We start from the raw sequence: 8,442 nt of genomic DNA on the forward strand, positions 1-8,442 counted from the left end.
AAAAAAAAAAAAAAAAAAAAAAAAAAAAAAAAAAAAAAAACAGAATATTCTTCGCCTGATTTAAAGAGGTCTTTGTACATGTGCCACGATCTGTCTGTCTCCCAACATTTGTGTTTTCTCCACATTAGAAATCTTTTCTAGGTGCTTTCTGTATCCTGATTGTATCTAGTGCCACACATTGTGAATGGGAAAAGGAATGCAGCGGAAGAGCTGTAAGCAAAAAGGCTCTGTTGGTTGCTCAAACCTGTTCCCCCCCAAAAGGGTAACATGTATGTAATTGTGTAGGGTGGAGGAGGATATTTTATTATGCAGGGTGTGTAAGGTTTTGTGAACATAGAATGTTAAATTTGAGCATTTATATATGTACATATACTTGATTTTGCATTTGATTTAGTGTGAGAAATAAGACTATGAGTATGTGATGTGTATATATATATATATATATATATAGCTTTAAAAATTTGTTCATAAAACTAGTAAACTGAGACAGTTCTGGTCTATACTCTTTAAGTCCCTTTTTCTTTGAATGTCTTTTCTGTGAGCACTTGTGAAATGGAGACTAAATTACTTCTGTTTGAAATATCAGCCAACAACTACTTATTTCCTGTTTTGTAAACCTGCTACTGATCAAGCTGTTAGTCAATCAGCAACATTTATTGATTTTAACATGCGGAGCAGGAAGAGGTGCTAACTATGCACTATGAAGAAATTGGCTTTAGAGAATTCATAGCACCAAAGAGAAACAGTAGGAATCAAATTGCTAAGTATAATCTACACTCTCAAGTAAACAAACAAAGGCAGTTCTTCCTAAGAGTACTCAAGAGTGAAAGGATGGTGAGGAACATTATTCTTGCAGAAAGGAATTATAAGTCCTGTTTTTCTAAGTCCCATCTTGTGGGATTTACATGTCAAAAAAGTTGTTTGTTGGTTGGTTGGTTTCTATTTTAAGCCATTGGACACCCACAAACTCCTATTCTCTATTCTTCTTTCTCACCAGGAAATACTGTCAAATATGACATTAGTGGACCTGTTCCTTTCCTATTTGGAAGTCTCAGTGACACAGGAAGAAAGAAAAAAAGTACAAAAAGGGAAGGAGGAAGGGCAAAAGAGGCCAACACAAAGAAGAAAGGCAATGGAAGACAGTCTGGAAAGATAAGGGCACTGGAGTAGGAAGCCAGAGGCCTGAATTGTAGTGATTCCTTAGGCATTCAATATGCAGCAGTCCCCCCTTATCCTTATGTAAGACCCGTGCACCCAGCACAAATCCTACATGCCAGAGTGGCTCACTTCACAGAGACCACAAGACAAGAGACGCTGCAATCAGGCAAGAGGAATTTTATTTTCCAGCTAGCTGGTGGCGCTTTGCCTTTTGGAAAAGCAGCCTCCAGCTCCTTGACATTAGAGTTTTTATACACTTTCTTTGGACAGAGACTTTCATGACAGGGTCAGCTGTTAATTAGCTGAGGCGCCTTAAGATTTATGGTCAAGCTCAACAGGCTAGCACCCCAATAAGGGACAGCACATTTTTTAATCACTTATCTTCCCTGGGCTCTGCCAGGTGTCCTGAAGATAAGAAGGCTGGTTAGTTCTTGGGACCGGCTGGTTCCTGGAATGTGTGTCTGGTTCTGCCTTGACCTCTGCCTGACCTCTTAAAAGCTGCTTCACTTAAAATACCTTTAGATATGTTTCCCCGTTTTTAGTAAGTGCTTACAGGAACAATTTGTGCAGGTTAAAGTTATACTTTTCTATTACAAATTGTGCAGGTTAAAGTTATACAGGCAAATAGTGCAGGTTAAAGTTATACTTTTCTATTACACTTAGAGGATATGTCCAAAGAACCCCAATGGATGACTAAAACTGCAGATAGTATTGAATTCTATATACGAGTATGCTGTGGTTTTTGCTATGCACACAAACCTATTAAAGTTTAATTTATAAATTAGGCACAGTAAGATATTAACAACAATAACCAATAACAAAATAAACAACTATAACAATTACTGTAATAAAAGTTATGTGAATGTGGTCTCTCTCTCAAAATATTGTATTATACTCACCCTATGCACACAAACCTATTAAAGTTTAATTTATAAATTAGGCACAGTAAGATATTAACAACAATAACCAATAACAAAATAAACAACTATAATAATTACTGTAATAAAAGTTATGTGAATGTGGTCTCTCTCTCAAAATATTGTATTATACTCACCCTTCTCATGATAATGCGAGATGATAAAATGCCTACATGATGAAAAGTGAAGTGAATGACATAGTTATTTGTGACATAAATGGAAAATGCCAGAAATAAACAATTCACGGTCTTTAAATTGTGTGCCAGTTTGAGTAGTGTGATGAAATCTCGTACCATGCCATGCAGTCCTGTCCAGGAAGTGAACCATCCCTTTGTCCAGCGTCTCTGTGCTGTAGATGCCAGCCTCCCGTTAGACACTTAGCAGCCAATTCAGTTGGTTATCAAGTTGACTGTCACAGTATTGCAGTGCTTGTGTTCAAGTAACTCTTATTTTACTTCATAATGATTTCAAAGCACAAGAGTAATGATGTAATATTTTCAGAGTGTGGTTGATTGGTGACTGAAATTGCCGAAAGTGAAGCCACAGATAAGGAAAGACTATTGTGCAATTATATCCTCTTGCCTTCCTGCTAGTAGAATAAATTGGTTGCCCTCACTTTTCAAAATATGTTCTGGGGTAGTACTTCACAGGTTACCTTGGAGAATAAGAGACAGGATTTTTATCTATTTTATGGTATGGATCTAATCAGGAGTAGACTCTGAGCCTAATAGATTTTTTAAAATCCTTGGATAAAGTGCTGTCTCAGACCCTTCCTGGTTACAAAATTCTCACAACTCAGCATTCTTTTAGGAAGGCTGGACCTGCTAGTGTGTGGCCCCTGGAAAGCAAACGGGAGTGCTCTCATTTCATCATAGTTTGATCTCTTGGATGTGACAGATTTCTCTTAGTCTTCATAAATTCAGAAAGAATTATTTTTAAGACCACAAAGAAGAGGTATTTTAAAGATTTCAGTGATCTCTGACTACAAATGTTCTCCTTTTTGAGAGCTTCCACATTTAGCAAGTGCTGTAGATTAAATGTCCGCCCAAACTCATTAAAGCCTAATCCCCACTGTAAGTGTTGAGGGTGGAAAATCATATTATAGTAATTGAAAGGTGGGGTCTTGAAGAGGCGATTAGACTGTGAGGACCATGTCCTAGTAAACGGATTAATCCAATTGATGGTTTAATGGTGGTCATGGGCATGGTTTTGAGGGCTTTAAAAGCAGATCATTTAAGAGTCTCTCTCTGCTCCACTGTATTCACCACATGATACCCTGAGTCCCTGTAGTCACCAGCAGGACAAGGTCCCCACCTGTGTTCCCTGAACTTTGGACTTCCCAGCCTTTGAAACTGTAAGCAATAGTTTTTCTTTATAAATTACACAGTTCCAGGTACTTAGTTATGAGCTACAGAAATGGACTAATACGGCAAGAGTCAGGAAGCCACACCACAATGTGTCTAGAGAGGAAATTACATCAATTGGCAGATAAGGTGGCAAGGACTTACTGTGATAACTATATGACTATATACTAGTTAAGGCAAATGCTAGCAAATGTAACAGGTATACCCTCAAAGTCTCAGTGGATTAACATAACAGAAGTTTACGTTGCTTATGTAAAATCCAGATAGTGAGTTTCTGATCTGATGACGTCTTTCCACCAAGAGATTATTTAAGTTTAAGGATAAAGTTTTTAATTTTTTCACATTTCCTAGCTCTGCTGTCCTAAATATAAAGCTTCCATGCTCATTAGCATAGAAGCATGAAGTTGACATGTGGGAAGTTTCTATGAATCAGGCCTGGAAGCAGCACATTCTGTTCTGCTCAGATTCAGCATCTAATCCGTCACATGGCCACTTGGTCACTGCAAGGCATGCTGGGAGAGGTAATCAATCTGTGTATTGAGGAGGAAGAGAAAATGAGTTTAGAAGCCACATTATATTTTATGGCATGCAATCTTCAGAAGAACTCTGTAAGGTGCATATCATTACTGTGTCCAGGTTACAGCTGAGGATAGGGGGCCACAAAGAAATTAAATAGTAAGTTGCAGATAAGGGATTTGAATCCATTTCCCCTGATGCCAAAGACTGTGCTCTTACCATTATGCTATTTTCTCTCCTATAACATGGAAAATGTCCCTATTATGTGCCATTTTACTCTTTGCCTTAACACATTATTTGTCTTACCTAGAATGTTCTTTATTCCTCTCTCAGCTTTGCCAAATTCAATTTATCCTTCAAGATTTAATTTAAACATTACCTCCTTTGTAAAGATATGACTAATTAATGTAGGTGAAATTAGTTCTGTGCAGGGATACTAGATTGTCTAATGGTATTATTTATATCTGAGTCTTTTAAATGATGTACTAACATGATGCCTGGTGAACACCGCCAGAAAATATGTTTCCCCAATAAAGCATGAATAATTCTGTATAATTCAGGGGACCCTTTTCTGCCACTCTGAGTGCCTCATGCTTTGTAAATTGTTGGATATTCTGTATATTGGAATTCTTTACTTTTCGTAAATTTGGTTGAAACTGGGCAGAGGGAAAGTGGGGACTTGATTAAGACATGATAGAAAGTTACAAGAATAAAGAAATGCAAAAGTTACATTATGGATCAAAATGTAAAACATACATAGAAGAATGACTGGAAAGCAGTATGTCCAAAAGGTCAATAGGAGTTGCTTTGTAAGGTAGTGATATGAAAAAATTTTATTTTTAAATACAATTTAGTTTTTATACATTTTTATTGAAAGATTAATATATTTTATTTTATAATAAAACATTAGTTGTGAAAAGATTGGAAAGGAAAGGTGCACTGGCACAAGGTCATATTACCAGTGGTCTGAGAGTGACAGGAGGAGCCTTTGCAAAGTCGGTCACCATTTCCATCTGTGAATAAGACAGGCATGGACCCTGCCCTCACAGAACCTGTCATCTAGCAGTAGAGACTGATAGGACAAAAGAAAACCAATAAATAGTTATTTCGAATTGTGATAACTATTCCGAGGAGAACAGAATGCTGTGATAAGAAAATCTCAAGTTATAGAGAATGATCAAGGAAGGTCTTTCTTAGGAAGGGGCAATTAAGCCGAGTCTTAGCCATGGTGCAGAGCAGTCCCAGGGAGAAGAGGCAAGAGAGCAAAGGCACTGATTGACAGAAGAATTGGGGCTTTTCTTGACATCTGCTTATATCTTGATGAAAACCCCATTTACCAATTACTAGATACAATCATGAACATTAGTAGCTCACAATAAATGATTTAAACTCTTCTAATTTGCTTTTCTGATTATCATAATTTGGAAGCTTTTGAAAATGTAGAGTGTCTAATAATGTGTTAGAACATAGGGATTCTTTCTCCCACACCTGCAGCAAATTTAATAAACTACAATGACCAGATTCTTCTGCAGAAGATACTCTAGTTCCTTCTCTTTCCCTATCCACACTACCCACTCATTGATTCTGCTTTTAGAGTCCCCATGAAAGAGGCTGTGATCTAAATCACTCCACCCGCCCTCAACTGGATACTGGATTCAGAGCCCATGGAACTGCCTGACTGGCAACTAATAAGATTTTATCTCTCGAGAATCCAAACTAAGCAGGAAAAGAACTGCAGTGAGTCAGATGCTGTTGGGTTTGGTAAATGTAAGAATGTGAAACTTTTGACTGCTAGTGGTGCCATAGAAACCCAAAACCGAGTGGAGGCTGATAGAACAGTGATCAAGACCTAGGACTCCTGCCTAAGTCAATCCTTAGAGAGACAAGAAGGAAGCAATTGTACAGCAGAGATGAGAGGGAATTATGGTGCCCAGAAAAAGTGAGAGTCAGAGACAGAAGAAGAGCGATATGATACCTTTCTGAGTCCTGGGAGAACTGACGCTGCACTCTTCAGTTTGGTTATGTGAGATATCGCTGTCTACACAACTTGTTCCCTTTCTCTGAAGGAAAAGGGACAGTAAGGGATATAGAAAGTTGGCTGCAGTGAAACATACTTGGAATGGTTCAAAGATCACTCTAGAATCACATTCTCCAAAATGCAATTCTTTACTTTTACTGCTTTCTTGAGGTATAACTGACTTACACTAAACACTACATATTTAAAGTGGACAACTTGATAAGTTTTGACATAGTATATGCCTGGGACACCATCAACATAATTTAAATATTGAATGCATGTATCACCATCAACTTCTTTTTATGTCTCTTCGCAATATCTCATACCCACTCCTCCCCACCTCTTCCTGACTTCAGAAAAGAATTGATCTAATTCCTGTCACTAGATAGTAGTTTTTATTTTTTAGATGTTTAAATAAATTGAATCATACAGTAGGTGCTTTTGCGGGGGGTGGTTTCTTTTGCTTAGCACAATTATTTTGAGATTCACCAATGTTGTAACATAATTTGATAGTTCATTCCTTTTTACTGCTGAGAAGTGTTCCATTATATAGATATATCACATTTTAAAAAATTAATTTACCTTTTGATGGACATTTGGGTTATTTCAGTTCGGGGCTATTAAAAATAAAGCTGACATGAACGTTCATGTACAAGGTTTTGTTTGGACATTAGTTTTTATTTTATTTTTCAGATAAATGCCAAAATTAGAATAGACACATCATAAGATAGGTATACATTGAACTTCTGGAAACTATCAAAATCTTCAACAAAGTTTTGTGTCATTTTATATACCCTCCACAGAAGTATATAAGAGTTCCATTTCTCTACATTCTCACCAACACTTGGTATGGCTATATTTTTCTTTTAATTTTAGCTATTTAGTGGTGTCACATTGTAGTTTTAATTTCATTAACATAATGGTAGATGATAGATAGAGAGATTAGCTAGATAGGTATATAGATAGATGGTAGAGGTGATAGTTTCCCAGATATATACCCATGTGAAACTTATCGAATTGTCCACTTTAAACATGTGTAGTTATTTTACGTCAGTTATGCCTCAGTAAAGGAGTGAAAGAAAACTCTATTTGGGGGAATGCTATTCTAAAATATATCTATAGTGAAACTTATCGAATTGTCCACTTTAAACATGTGTAGTTATTTTACGTCAGTTATACCTCAGTAAAGGAGTGAAAGAAAACTCTATTTGGGGGAATGCTATTCTAAAATATATCTATATACATATACATTCAGGGTCTGTTACATTGATTCATTTGTCTACAAATTCGCCACACCAATGGCATACTGTCTTTATGACTGTAACTTTATTATGTCTTGACACAACACAGTGCTAGTCTTTCAAATTTGTTCTAGTTCAAGGTCAATTTGATTCCTCTGGATACTTTGCCTTTCCATATGAATTTTAGAAATGGATTTTCTATTTCTCCAAAAATACCTACTATTATTTGGTTGGGGTTACATTAGAACTATAGATCAATCTTAACAAGGCTGAGCTTTCCAACATATAAACATGACATATATATCCATTTTTTAGGTCTTTAGCTTCTTTCAGCAATGATTTCAAGTGGTCAGTCTATAGGTCTTACGCATCTTTCATCAAATTTTATCCCTGAGTATTTTATATTTTTTGGTGATAATTTAATTTGTATTGTTTTCATGATTTTAATTTCCAAATATTTCTTACCAGCATGTAGAAATACAATTCACTTAAAAAAAAAATACCATCTTGTACTTGCAAACTTGCTAAACCCGTTTGTTAGCTTTAGTGATTTTCTTTGCAGATTTCATCAGATTTTCTGTATATAAAATCATGCAAATAAAAAGTTACATTTTCTCTCTGGTAGTGTGAATGTCTTTTATTTTTTTAATTTGCCTTATTGCAAATTAAAATTTCCAGTACAATATTGAATGGAAATGGTGAGAGAAGATCTTGTTTTGTTCTCGATCTCAGGAAGAAAAAGTTCAGTTCCAACATTAGGTATAAGATTAGCTGTAGGTTTTGTGTAGATGCCCTTTATTAGGCTGAGGAAGTTATTTTTTATGGCTATTTTGCTGAGAGTTTTCAAAAAGGAATAGATGTTGAGTTTTGTTAAATAACTTTTCTGCACCTACTGAGAATCACACAAGTTTTTTCTTATTTATTAATGTGGTGAATTATATTAAGTTTTGACTACACTAACCTTGCATTCTTCACATAAGCTCCAATTGGCCATTGTACTGATTTTAACTAAAAAATTATTTTCTAGAATAGACCAAGAATGATTTAGGTTATCTAAGTCTTCTGACTGAGATTTGGTAGTTAGTGTCTTTCAAGGAATTTGCCTACTTCATCTAAGTTGTCAAATGTATTGGCATGAAGTTATCTATACTCTTCTTGTATTATCTTTAAAAAAAACTTGTTATTTGAAATATAGACTACAGAAAGTTACAAAACTAGAGTCCTGTGCA

This window comes from Galeopterus variegatus, unplaced genomic scaffold (assembly GCF_000696425.1).
Source record: "Galeopterus variegatus unplaced genomic scaffold, G_variegatus-3.0.2 Scaffold1184, whole genome shotgun sequence".
Lineage (NCBI taxonomy): Eukaryota > Metazoa > Chordata > Mammalia > Dermoptera > Cynocephalidae > Galeopterus > Galeopterus variegatus.